Consider the following 14,968-nt stretch of genomic DNA (forward strand, 5'->3'; position numbering starts at 1 on the left):
ACCATGGATCTATATGTTGGAATTTATTTTACCAGGATCTTAGATCTACTCACAAGTATGTTGTTTAACACCCTAAATATGAACTTTCTAAAACGATAATTAAACAAATATAAAGTTAAGAAAACGTTACATTGATGGCAGCAGAATAATGTCTCCTTCCACTCAGATCTCTAACCCTTGTATCCTTTCTGTCGCAGAGTATTATCAAGATCTGAGCCTGAATGTCCTTCTCTTTGTGTGTGATCCTTCACAGTCTTCCAATCTATGATTGAGGTACCACTTGCTCTGTCTGGGCACTACTCTATCACTAAGGTTTAGAAATTGAGAAGAGGAAAAGAGAGAGGGATAGGGTGGGCTATAGAGAGAGAAGTGGAAGGCTCAGTTTTTTTTGAAAAAGGCAATCTCTGATTTTCTGACCAAAAGGCATATGTTGAACTGAGCCACCACTTTCTATTTATAGGCAACTACTAGGTTTAGGTTAGCAATTATTTGGCATTACAATAATAAAAATATCAACTGGAAATATCTGCTTAAGTGGCCGGCCACAGGTGTTATTGGGCCCCACTTGGATTTTGCAGTTTTCACAATTTTTGTTTCTATTTTCTCAAAAACGCCAATTTTCCAATTCTAACCTTTTAAATGCCAAAACTAATTATTTAATAACTAAAATAGATTATTAAATAATATTGTCATTTAATTTAATTATTAATTAGACATACAGAGTCTCTTAATCAATAAATAAACCTAGAATCTCTTTTCTTTACAATTTCACCCCTGCTTAGTGAAAATTCACAAATTAGACATAGTCTAACTTTAGAATGATAATTGATTAATTACAAATCAATTATTGAGTCTTACAAGCAGTATAGTCTCAACTAGAATGGGGACCATGGATCTATATGCTGAGTTTCCAATAAGTGAACCGAATTTACTAAGTAAATCCCTACTTATTAATTCCTCGTTGAATCCACTCTTAGAACTTAGAATTGCACTCTCGGACTTATATAGAGCATATTATATGTTCCACGATATAGATATGCTCTCTCATTTAACTATTTTTATAATCTTATTGTGATCCAAGATCCTCTATATAGATGATTTACATCGAGATGGGATAATTTTACTGTTTTCACCCCTCAACGTATTTGGCCCCTTAAAACACTTAGCTACCTGTAAATGATGTTTAGTGATCTGAGAATTAGTCACTTAAACAAGTGCTCATCCATTTACTTCTATTTAGCTAAGCTCGAAGGGAATCGTCACTTGACTTCTATACACCAGTAGAAGCTATAGATTCCATATTTATGTTCAGCACTGTCACTCAATCATACTATCATCTTCCCAAAATATACGTATCACCCTGACCCAAAAGTAGGCTTAACTAATAAATCAAAGAACATGAATAGCACTCCTGAGTTGAGCCTAAGCATATCAGGATTTAGATTCTTCTAATCTTAAGATCAACTACTGATATTGACTTGGAAAGATACAACGGTAAGTTTATTATATCTTAACTGAGTTCAATATTGGTCCAGTCCAATGTATACTCCATACATTCGAAACTAGTATACTTTACTAATGTCCTGGAAAGAACATAACACTTACTCCAAGTGTAAGTACACATCATCGCTGATTATCACATCAGTATAAATCCAAAACATTGATGAAACAGGGACTTAGTCTTTTGAATCATATAATCACAATCACATTCCACTGTGTTGACAATACTGTAATTGTGAATAAACATATGATCTGGACTTAACAGATTTTGTGTATAAACATAATAAACATATTAAACCATAAGCATGTAAAATTCATGCAAACATAAATCACTTCAAATTTCTTATATTGATAACTAATCAGATTGTAAAGGGTTTTATTTACGGCACAAAACCCAACAAACTCCCACTTGCACTAACATAAAACAAACTGTGCAAATTAATCAATCTGTTGTCTTGATCTTCAGATCAAGTGTAGTATATTTGAATCCACCCAAATTTCTGGAAACTAGTTCATAAAAACAATATGAAACATCTTTTACTATATGCTTTACTCATCAAGGGATACTGAAATCCTTACTGTTTTAAAGTACATCTGAATAAACAGAAGACATATATGAGTATTATCAAATATAAAGTTAAGAAAACGTTACATTGATGGCAGCAGAATAATGTCTCCTTCCAAAACGATAATTAAACAAATATAAAGTTAAGAAAACGTTACATTGATGGCAGTAGAATAATGTCTCCTTCCACTCAGATCTCTAACCCTTGATTCCTTTCTGTCGCAGAGTATTATCAAGATCTGAGCCTGAATGTCCTTCTCTTTGTGTGTGATCCTTCACAGTCTTCCAATCTATGATTGAGGTACCACTTGCTCTGTGTGGGCACTACTCTATCACTAAGGTTTAGAAATTGAGAAGAGGAAAAGAGAGAGGGATAGGGTGGGCTATAGAGAGAGAAGTGGAAGGCTCAGTTTTTTTGAAAAAGGCAATCTCTGATTTTCTGACCAAAAGGCATATGTTGAACTGAGCCACCACTTTCTATTTATAGGCAACTACTAGGTTTAGGTTAGCAATTATTTGGCATTACAATAATAAAAATATCAACTGGAAATATCTGCTTAAGTGGCCGGCCACAGGTGTTATTGGGCCCCACTTGGATTTTGCAGTTTTCACAATTTTTGTTTCTATTTTCTCAAAAACGCCAATTTTCCAATTCTAACCTTTTAAATGCCAAAACTAATTATTTAATAACTAAAATAGATTATTAAATAATATTGTCATTTAATTTAATTATTAATTAGACATACAGAGTCTCTTAATCAATAAATAAACCTAGAATCTCTTTTCTTTACAATTTCACCCCTGCTTAGTGAAAATTCACAAATTAGACATAGTCTAACTTTAGAATTATAATTGATTAATTACAAATCAATTATTGAGTCTTACAAGCAGTATAGTCTCAACTAGAATGGGGACCATGGATCTATATGCTGAGTTTCCAATAAGTGAACCGAATTTACTAAGTAAATCCCTACTTATTAATTCCTCGTTGAATCCACTCTTAGAACTTAGAATTGCACTCTCGGACTTATATAGAGCATATTATATGTTCCACGATATAGATATGCTCTCTCATTTAACTATTTTTATAATCTTATTGTGATCAAAGATCCTCTATATAGATGATTTACATCGAGATGGGATAATTTTACTGTTTTCACCCCTCAACGTATTTGGCCCCTTAAAACACTTAGCTACCTGTAAATGATGTTTAGTGATCTGAGAATTAGTCACTTAAACAAGTGCTCATCCATTTACTTCTATTTAGCTAAGCTCGAAGGGAATCGTCACTTGACTTCTATACACCAGTAGAAGCTATAGATTCCATATTTATGTTCAGCACTGTCACTCAATCATACTATCATCTTTCCAAAATATACGTATCACCCTGACCCAAAAGTAGGCTTAACTAATAAATCAAAGAACATGAATAGCACTCCTGAGTTGAGCCTAAGCATATCACGATTTAGATTCTTCTAATCTTAAGATCAACTACTGATATTGACTTGGAAAGATACAACGGTAAGTTTATTATATCTTAACTGAGTTCAATATTGGTCCAGTCCAATGTATACTCCATACATTCGAAACTAGTATACTTTACTAATGTCCTGGAAAGAACATAACACTTACTCCAAGTGTAAGTACACATCATCGCTGATTATCACATCAGTGTAAATCCAAAACATTGATGAAACAGGGACTTAGTCTTTTGAATCATATAATCACAATCACATTCCACTGTGTTGACAATACTGTAATTGTGAATAAACATATGATCTGGACTTAACAGATTTTGTGTATAAACATAATAAACATATTAAACCATAAGCATGTAAAATTCATGCAAACATAAATCACTTCAAATTTCTTATATTGATAACTAATCAGATTGTAAAGGGTTTTATTTACGGCACAAAACCCAACAAACTCCCACTTGCACTAACATAAAACAAACTGTGCAAATTAATCAATCTGTTGTCTTGATCTTCAGATCAAGTGTAGTATATTTGAATCCACCCAAATTTCTGGAAACTAGTTCATAAAAACAATATGAAACATCTTTTACTATATGCTTTACTCATCAAGGGATACTGAAATCCTTACTGTTTTAAAGTACATCTGAATAAACAGAAGACATATCTCTCATATTTTAAAATATGGAATTGAGATAATACAGTGTAGAATTCTCTTCAGTAAAATAACTTTCTGGTAATTTCAATTTACAGAGTTATAAATCTTCTCTGGTAGAGCTTGAATTATTATAGAATAACTCCTCCACACCCAGAGTAACCACCACCTCAAAATTTGAATGAGTTGGGGTAGATATAAGAATAACTGATATACAGTTCCTTAATATCTAACATATAGATCACTTTCATAAATCTTTCTTGAATATCTTCTAACGTTCCTTATTTCATTACATCTCAAATAGCTCCCACTCAATAGCAGATGTCTGGTTAAATAAAACTTTTAACCTCTTATTGTTTGGAGAGTTATCTAGTTGTGACTTATTGTATTAGTCTGAAACTATAAATTTCTTTAAAGACTAAATCATCAACATAGCAGACTAGTATTTGAAGTGAAAAATACTTGCTAGAGATTAAGTAATCAAAATTAAGATACCATAAAATGTTATGAGGATTAAGAAATCTTGGCTCAAGTCATTCGAATAGACTGTGCTAGAATTCTTTTATCTTATTCTCATAATTCTGATAAGTTATTTCTATCCAAATGAATGGTTAGATTTGATTTTCAGTAGTGTTCTTAAGTTCCTATCACAAGTGTCAACCTAATGAAGATGGGTAAAGAATTTTAAAATTCTCTCACTCAATTAAGGTAGTGTGATACATTATCAAGAACTTTTATGGGTATCATTATTTACTACAACAGTAAAACTAAATTGGAACATACAATCAAGATCAAGGATTTATACTGATAATAGCTAATTCATTATATTACTTCCCTGTTTAAAGAAAATATGTGTTACATAGGGTATTGTGGATAAATTCCACCCCTAAGTATATAGAGATTATGATCCACCCCTAAAGGTTATAAAGATCATGATTCTTTAAGTGTTATAGAGATTATGTGGAGTTGAATACAATCCAGAGTTCATTAGATATAAAAGATCGTTGAACTGCATAGTTTTCTTAACTTTTCTCCACCCCCATCAGATCAAAAGATCTTTTTATTAAACAAATTCTCAATAATTGTATTAGAATTAACAATTATTTATAAACATAGAAATAATTTCTAGTGTTTATTTAATGTAACTCTATGAAGAGTTGTAAATATTATAGAATTTGTATCAATAATAAAAACACTTACACATACAAACATATAAATATAATGTGGTAATTGTGGTTTAAGATAAAGTAAATGAAGCTCAATCTCATAAATTGCAATTTATTTGTAATAGAAAATAAAATATTATTAATAATAAAAAAAACGTGTATTGCAACATTATGAGAAAAACAGGGATAAAAATCCCAAACTAAAAATTCGAAATCCAAATTGTTTTTTAAACTAAAATAATTAATTCAAAAAATAAATAAATGAGCTTCATCTTCATCTTGGACGATCTTCACCCTTTTGTCCAACTTTCCGATCCAACTCACTAAGATAGCATCTGAGTTCAAGTAGCTTGGCCTATAAGAAGAAGAAACAAATAAACAAAGTTAGTCCAGAATCAAAAATCCAATTGGATAATAGTTCACTAAAACTCTTAAAGTTTATAAAAAGACATACCTTGTTTCTTTGTAAGAAGTTTAGGACATTGGGGTTTCCAATGGCCTTTCTCATTGCAGTAGAAACACTTTCCTTTTAGTGCATCACCAGAAGCAGCAGCCTTTTTGTTCTGAACTATTTTCACAGTTTTGGCTCGCTTCTTTCTGTTTTTCCACTTCTTCTTAGATTTAGGTCTTGAAGTAGAGGCAACATGTGCCTCAGGTTTAACCGTCCCATACCATTGCCAGAATTGTGAGGTTTTACCCCCTTTCTTCTTGGGTCCTCCAATCAAATTTTCATATGTCTGAAGGTCATTGACTAACTCATGAAAGTCTACGTCCTTTTTGTTCATGACATAATTTGATGTATAGGGCAGAAAAGCTGGAGTCAGACTATTCAAGATAAGGCTTACTTGAGTAGTGTGATCCATTTCAGCACCATGATCCTGGGCTTCTTGGAAATAACTTGCCATTAGGAGAACATGATCACGCACATTCTGATGGGGTTCCATTCAGCAGCCGTTTCAGTTTTTGCAAACCGTGTTTTAAGGGTGTCAACCATGCTGGAAAGCATGAAGTATCGAGCTTTATTGTTAGCATTCTACCAACGCTCGTACTTTTCTTTAACAGCTTTGGTTGCATTGTCACCCGGCTGATCAGGAGACGGCTCAGTTAACACAAACAAGGCACTTTCTCCTATGAGAGCAATATTAATGTTCTCATTCCATTTTGGAAAGTTAGATCCATTTAGCTTATTTTCAGTCAAGAGTGATAACATGGGATTCGACATGGTTATACAGGATACTAAAAAATAATAAATAGAAATCAATAATGGTTTAACACAAAATCCAATTCAGAAATTATAAGCACATAGCATGAAGGAATGATAAGAGAAAATACTAAAAAATACAATCCTAAATAATTTCCAAGGTTTTCAACAAACTGATATCAGTCTCCCGTTTAGGCGAGAGTCAAAGCTACCATCCATTGAATAGAGTTGTGAGCTCATCTAAAATATTAAACATTCTAGCAACCTTTTGTTCAATCAAGATTAGAATCCAGGGTTGTCCCGTTTAGGCGAGATTCAAGACTATTCTATCTTATGAGCTTCTACCATTGTTTCATATTTTGTAAGTCAAATACAGTCGCCACCATTAGGGTGATCCATACCATATAAAACACTTACAAAGCTACTTATCTTTCGAGATTAAACGGTGCTAACTTGCTAATGAACGTTCCTCCATTAGGGAGGATTACTCACTAAAACAAAAGCTATGTAAAACCAACAATGGAGATCGAATATCTTAATAATAATAATAAAGCTCATTATTTAAAATGTATTTTCTTTATTATTTATAATAAAATATATTCATTAAATATCGAATTTAGAATAAAATTCTAATTAGAATTTAATTTAATATTTATAAAATTATACTTAGATGGTGATTAAAATAAATTGAATTATTTCCATCTTAGTAATAATTTTCCAATAAATGTTAAGAAAATTATTTAATTTAAGTTGTATTAATTTAAATTAATTTGCAACTCAAATTTAAATTTTCATGAGAATATATTTATTGTATTTTGAAAAAGAAAGTATAAAACTTTACTATTTTGGAAATAATAATTACTTAGAAAAAAATACTTCAAGCAAAAATATCACCTATCTAGATTTTTCTTTGACTAATTAATTCAATTTCTAATGATATACTTTAATTCATTTATTTTAAATTAATCATTAAATGAAAAAAAAAAATCATTGATTTAAGTTGGTCCAAAAATTAATTAAAATAAATAATTAATTTACAACTTAATCTATTTTTCAAGATAAATTCAAAATCATCTTGCATAATTAAATGCAATTTCGAAATTGATTAATAAAATAAAGAAAATATATTTTTGAAAATTATTTAAATTTAAGTTGAAAAAATAAATTTCAACTAAAAATAATTTTCGATTTAATTAAGTGTCATGAAAAAGAAATATTTAAGTATCATGATGAAAATCAACTTAGATATTTAATTTTCAATTTAATTAAATGTATTAAATTCAAGAAATAAATAATTAAGTGTAGAGAAGGCTTAATTATTAATCTCTAGTTTAATACTAGGAAAAATATACTTAACCTAAATTGTACCAAAATTAATTATATAAATAATTAATTTCACAATGTATAATATTTTCCTATTTAATATTAGAAATAATAAGTAGTCTAGAAATAACTATCTAGAAAATATCTTATTTCAATAAGTATCTTTTCAACAAAAATTTGAAAAATATCTAATATAAGTTGTTATAGAAAAAATCTAGAACTTAAATATTTTCAAATTTAAATTTAACTAAATATCAAAAATTAAGTTGTAACCACTTAATTTGAAAAATATTCTATTTTAAGTTTAAAATTAACTTAAAAAATATCTTAAGAATCTTCAATAACTAATACCTAGAATTCCTCAACTTAATTTTAAATTTTAAAAAAAAAATATTCAAATTTAAGTTAGATAAGAAAAATCAGTTAAAATAACCAATTTATAACTTAAATAGGAATATTTAATTAAATAAGCTTCAGAAAGAATCTAGTTAGTTAAAATTCTTTATTTAATTTTTTTTTTTGAAACAAAGATTGCAACTTTCATTAAAGCAAATCAGCTAATAAAATAGCTTCCAAACCAGCAGGGACAGACCCCCTATTGGAAATACGATCAGGACATGAACCAGAAGAACGAGCTAACCAGTTAAATACAAGAAAAATACAAATAGTTTCTCTAGAAATAATATCTAAAACTAAGAGTGTTTTTCTTAAAATTAACTTTAAAATATGAAAATGAAAATAAATTTCATATATTTTAAAGTTAATTATGTTGCTGATCAATTTTATTAGGTTAAACTAATTTAATTAACCTAGCACAGTTATTCAAATCAGGCAAATGGGCCTTCACAATTGGGGTAGTTCATGTGAGGGGGAGTTGGGTTCAGTATGTCGTACCCACTTCTATTGGCCCCAAACTCTCACACAGGGCCCAAAAGAGAGGAATTTAACCTTAAAATAAATAACTGTTATTAATTGAATAGGTCCAAAAACTAAATGGACCTAAATAAAATCTATCATGGTGTGACATTTTATTAAGCAACAACCTATATGCATCTATATAATAAAATAAATATATAGGCTCACACAGGCACACATTTGGATGGATCCTATCATGTTGCTAGGTCATACACAGATGAAAGAAGATTGTAAAATTTACCTATTACAAATTATTTACTTGACCTATTGACAATTGAACCATGGGTTAAAATCAGATCATTGGATCTGTCAACAAGTTAACCATGGCAATTTAGATCAAGCAATAATAGGTTTTATGAAACTTACACATAAGCTAAAACACATACTCCTGCAACAAGATGAACTAGATAGTTGGATGTAGGATTTATTTAATTTTAAATAATTAAATTTCGAAAAAAAAAATAATTAAATAATAAAAAAAATATTTTCCAATTTAAAAATAATTAAAATAATATTTAAAATTAAACCTACAATTTTGAAAAATTAGGTTTCAACTAACCTAAATATCATTTCAAAAATTTGCTAACTACTTTTCAAAATTTAGTGTTATTTTATAAATTAAATATTCAATAAAAATTAAAAAAGATAAATAAATATATTTTTTAGATTTTATAATTTAATTTAAATTTAAAAAAAAAATAACAAAATTTAGAAGTTAGCAAAATATCTTATTTCTATTCAAAATATCATGATTATAGTTATCTTATTTTAAATTTAAATAAAGTCAAATTATTTAAAAAAAATATTTAATTTAAAAAATTTAATATCTGACCTTAAAATTAAAAATAAGATAAAATATAATCAAATTTAAAAATAAGATAAAAATTAAGCAAAAGGATAGATTTTTACTTGTTTTCAAATTCAAATTACACTAATATCTAAGATTAATTTAAAAAAAATTCAAATTAATTTATTTCTGATATTAGATTTGAAAATTGAAAATTAAAAATGAAAATACAAAACTACACAAAAAATCAGAAGTTAATTCCATGAAATAGCATGAAAAATCGAAAAAAAACGAAAAAATTGCGAGCTGTACGGACATTATGCATTGCATCCTGTCCGCGCGCGCTGGGGAGGATGCACGGCCGAGAAAACTCGGTGCATAGGGACATCTGCAGCATATCTGCGTGCGGATGAGGGGTTTCGGACACCTTTGGGCGTGTTGCTCGGACAAAATCTTGTCTGAACACGCACCTGACCGAGGAACACTCGATTCCGCGCGCGTGGGGAAGATGCATCACCCTGATATTTTTTGAAACTTCGAAAAATCATAACCAATTCAAATTAAATCGAAATCGAGTTCTGTAAAAAAGTAAATTGCTTAATTTTTTCCATACTATTCAATAAAAATAATTCCAGAAACAGAATTTTAATTATTTTTCACGAAAATTCACAAACATCAATCAATCATCATATAACACACAAAAAACATGAACCCATCCAAATCACAAACAAATCGTTTTAAAGTCTAAATTTCTTGCAAGCAAATCAATTACCATTGCTCTAAGGCCAGTTGTTGGAATTTATTTTACCAGGATCTTAGATCTACTCACAAGTATGTTGTTTAACACCCTAAATATGAACTTTCTAAAACGATAATTAAACACATATAAAGTTAAGAAAACCTTACATTGATGGCAGCGGAATAATGTCTCCTTCCACTCAGATCTCTAACCCTTGTATCCTTTCTGTCGCAGAGTATTATCAAGATCTGAGCCCGAATGTCCTTCTCTTTGTGTGTGATCCTTCACAGTCTTCCAATCTATGATTGAGGTACCACTTGCTGTGCGTGGGCACTACTTGGGCCCCACTGTCCGCGCGCACGAGGAGGATTGCTCAACCGAAGAACCTCGGTGCAAGAGGCTACATGCAGCCTCTTCGCGTGCGTAAGGTGCGATTTCAGACAAGATCTGTGTCTGAGCGCGTGCTGTCCGAGGGTTACCCCTCATCCGTGCGCGTAGGTGAGTTGCATCAACCCGATATTTTTCCGATTTTCAAAAAATCATAACTAATTCAAATAAAATCGAAATTGAGTTCTATAGAAAAGTAAATTTTTTAATTTTTTCCAAACTATGCAATAAAAATAATTCTAGAAACAGAATTTCAATTATTTTTCACGAAAAATCACAAACATCAATCAATCATCATATAACACATAGATCAACATGAAACCATCCAAATCACATACAAATCTTTTTAAGTCCAAATTTCGTGCAAGCAAATCAATTACCATGGCTCTGATACAAGTTGTTAGAATTTATTTTACCAGGATCTTAGATCTACTCACAAGTATATTGTTTAACACCCTAAATATGAACTTTCTAAAACGATAATTAAACACATATAAAGTTAAGCAAACCTTACATTGGTAGCAGCGGAATAATGTCTCCTTCCACTCAGATCTCTAACCCTTGTATCCTTTCTATCGCAGAGTATTATCAAGATCTGAATCTAAATGTCCTTCTCTTTGAATGTGATCCTTCACAGTCTTCCAATCTATGATTTAGGTACCACTTGCTGTGTGTGGGTACTACTCTATCACTAGAGGGTTTGAAATTGTGAAGAGGAAAAGAGAGAGAGGTAGGGTCGGCTATAGAGAGAGAAAGTGGAAGGCTCAATTTTTCTGAAAAAGGTAATCTTTTATTTTCTGACAAAAAGCTTGAAAAACTTGTTTTTTGACTGAGCCATCACTTTCTATTTATAGGAAACTACTAGGTTTAGGTTAGTAATTATTTGGCAATAAAATAATGAAAATATTAATTGGAAAAAGCTAACCAAGTGGTCGGCCATAGGTGTTATTGGGCCTCACTTGGATTTTGCAGTTTTCACAATTTTTATCTCTATTTTCTCAAAAATGCCAATTTTCTAATTCTAACCATTTAAATGCCAAAAATAATTATTTAATAACTAAAATAGTTTATTAAATAATATTTTCATTTAATATAATTATTAATTAGACATATAGAGTCTCTTAATTAATAAATAAACTTAGAATCTCTTTTCTTTACAATTTCACCCTGCTTAGTGAAAATTCACAAATTAGACATAGTCTAACTTTAGAATTATAATTGATTAATAATAAATCAATTATTGAGTCTTACAAGCAGTATGGTCTCAACTAGAATGGGGACCATGGATCTATATGCTGAGCTTCCAATAAGTAAACCGAATTTACTATGTAGGTCCCTACTTATTAATTCCTTGTTGAATCCACTCTTAGAACTTAGAATTGCACTCTCAGACTTATAGAGAGCATTCTATATGTTTCACGATATAGATATGCTATCTCATTTAACTATTTTTATAATCTTAATGTGATCAAAGATCCTCTATATAGATGATTTACATCGAGATGGGATAAATTTACCGTTTTCACCCCTCAATGTATTTGGCCCCTTAAAACACTTAGTTACCTGTAAATGATGTTTTAGTGATCTAAGAATTAGTCATTGAAACAAGAGCTTATCCATTTACTTCTATTTAGCTAAGCTCGAAGGGAATCATCACTTGACTTCTATACACTAGTAGAAGCTATAGATTCCATATTTATGTTCAGCGCTCCCACTCAATCATACTATCATGTTCCCAAAATATACGTATCACCCTAACCCAAAAGTAGGCTTAACTAATAAATCAAAGAACATGAATAGCACTCCTGAGTTGAGCCTAAGAATATCAGGATTTAGATTCTTTTAATCTAAGATCAACTACTGACATTGACTTGGAAAGATACAACGGTAAGTTTATAATATCTAAAACTAAGTTCAATATCGGTCCAGTCCAATGTATACTCCATACATTCGAAACCAGTATACTTTACCAATGTCCTGGAAAGAACATAACACTTACTCCAAGTATAAGTACACATCATTGCTGATTATCACATCAGTGTAAATCCAAAACACTGATGAAACTGGGACTTAGTCTTTTGAATCATATAATCACAATCACATTCCACTATGTTGACAATACTGTAATTGTGAATAAATATATGTTCTGGACTTAACAGATTTTGTGTATATATATGTTAAACATATTAAACCATAAGCATGAAAAATTCATGCAAACATAAATCACTTCAAAATTCTTCCATTGATAACTAATCAGATTGTAAAGGGTTTTATTTAGGGCACAAAACCCAACAGGTCAGTATGATGGTTGGTATAGAGTGTTGGGTTGTCCGTGGGTGTTAATTGTTTGGTTTTATGAATGTTGTCCTGCCATGGTAAACACTTTCTGGAAAAGAGTCTCATCCAGGATTCCAAGAAGTTTGAATTGGAGCAATACCGTTGTGACCAAAAATCCAACTCTTAGAGACTTGAAGGGCAAGATTTTTGATTTGTCGTTGAACAACGTGATTTTTAGTTTCTTTACTATTTTTTTTTCTTTTGTGTTGTTTTATTAATATTTGGTTATTTAATTGTTTTTGTTTCGTATTTTTTTGTTTTGATTATGATTTTCAGTTAAAGATTAAAAACATTTGTCATACTGATGAGGAAAGGCAGAAGCTACAATTGGAAGGTTTATTTCTAGATGAATCTATTGATGATCGCAGTATATCTAAGCAAACATTTGAGAGTGGTTCATCTTCTAAGAAGTCTGATTCAAAGGACATTGATTTGTTGAAATCTAAGTTGGAGCTGGTCATTTTTAATCAAGAATCCTTGATCGAAGACTTCATTTCCTTGAGGTGTTTTGTTGACATTAATTTCAAGTCTGTAATGACTGTAATTAAGGATATTCAAGAAAAAGTTAATGTCATTCATGGTCAACCTTCTGTTGAGGTATTTAATCATACTTTATTCTTTCTGTTTTTACATGCTTTGTTTTTAGTTTTTTTCCTGTTTTATTTTAGTTGCATTACTATTGTATGATTCAGAGTAAATCATCTGATGAGTTAGTAACACAAGATTCTAATGATGATGATGATTATGATAATGATGATGCTGAGGATGATGACAGGGAATTGCCTGATCCTGAAAATATTGATTTCGACTCCGATGATGGTGATGCGTTGGTTAAAGATGGTGGTGATGCTGCTGGAGATGATAAGGTTGTTAATGATGTTCCTGCTGCTAATGTGAATCAATCTGAGACTATTGCTGCCAGTGATGAAAGGGCTAAGGATGTTGAGAACGTTAAGGCCAAAGAGTCTATTTTAAAGGGGGATAATTTTTTCGATGGTTTAAGCCAGCTTGAAATTGATGATGACCAAGTTGTGTTGGCTAGTTTAGAGGCTGTTCGTAAAATCAATGTAAGTGTAACTTAATTTGTTTGCAAGTAAAATATGTTTTATTTTAGTTGCTTGACAGTTTTAAGTTTGTTTCGCGATTGTTCCTTTTCTGATTTTCAATTTGTTTTTTCAGGTCCTAGAACTCAATCCAAGTGTTGCTGTTGAAAAGACTGCTGCCATTCCTTCTGATGAAGAAGCTGAGGACACTGTTTCTTGATACACCTCTTTTGGATAAGAGAAAGCGTGCACCGGCATTGAAATTTTCTTTTGTTGATTTTGGGTCGGCTGATCTGAGGAGCACTCCAATGGAGGTAATGACATCAGGTTTTTAATCAGGAGGAGATGAGAGGGATTTTAAGATGGAAACTGTAAAGACCGCTTAGCTTAAATTTGGAAATTTAGCAGATAATTAGGGTTTAATTATGAAAATTAGTTATTAATTCTAAATTATTAATTTATGATGATTTATTTGAATTTAGAATGCATTTTATATGTCATATATAGAAATTTCATAATTTTGCATGTTTAGTGTCAAGCAATATTGGAACGCGGTGTATGGCTTAGTTGAATCAGATCTTAGTATTTTAGTATAGTGGGGTGACTTAGTTAGACATTGGGTATGTCGAGAATAGTCGGGAATTTAGAATTTCTGAAATTACCCCTTAGTGATCTTAAGTGGCTAATAGTATGGAAGGGCAAAATTGTCATTTTTGCCAAGCCTTAGTTTGTCTTTTTGTGAGATTGGGGTTTAGTGGTAAATCTGATTTTTAGTAATGTTTAAGGCTGATATTAGTTGAATTAATCAAAAGGGTATTATCTCTTTTTCATGAAAAAAATCAAAGTAAAGGAAAATCTCATTTTCTCTCTATTCT

This window comes from Cannabis sativa, chromosome 7 (genome assembly GCF_029168945.1).
Source record: "Cannabis sativa cultivar Pink pepper isolate KNU-18-1 chromosome 7, ASM2916894v1, whole genome shotgun sequence".
NCBI lineage: Eukaryota > Viridiplantae > Streptophyta > Magnoliopsida > Rosales > Cannabaceae > Cannabis > Cannabis sativa.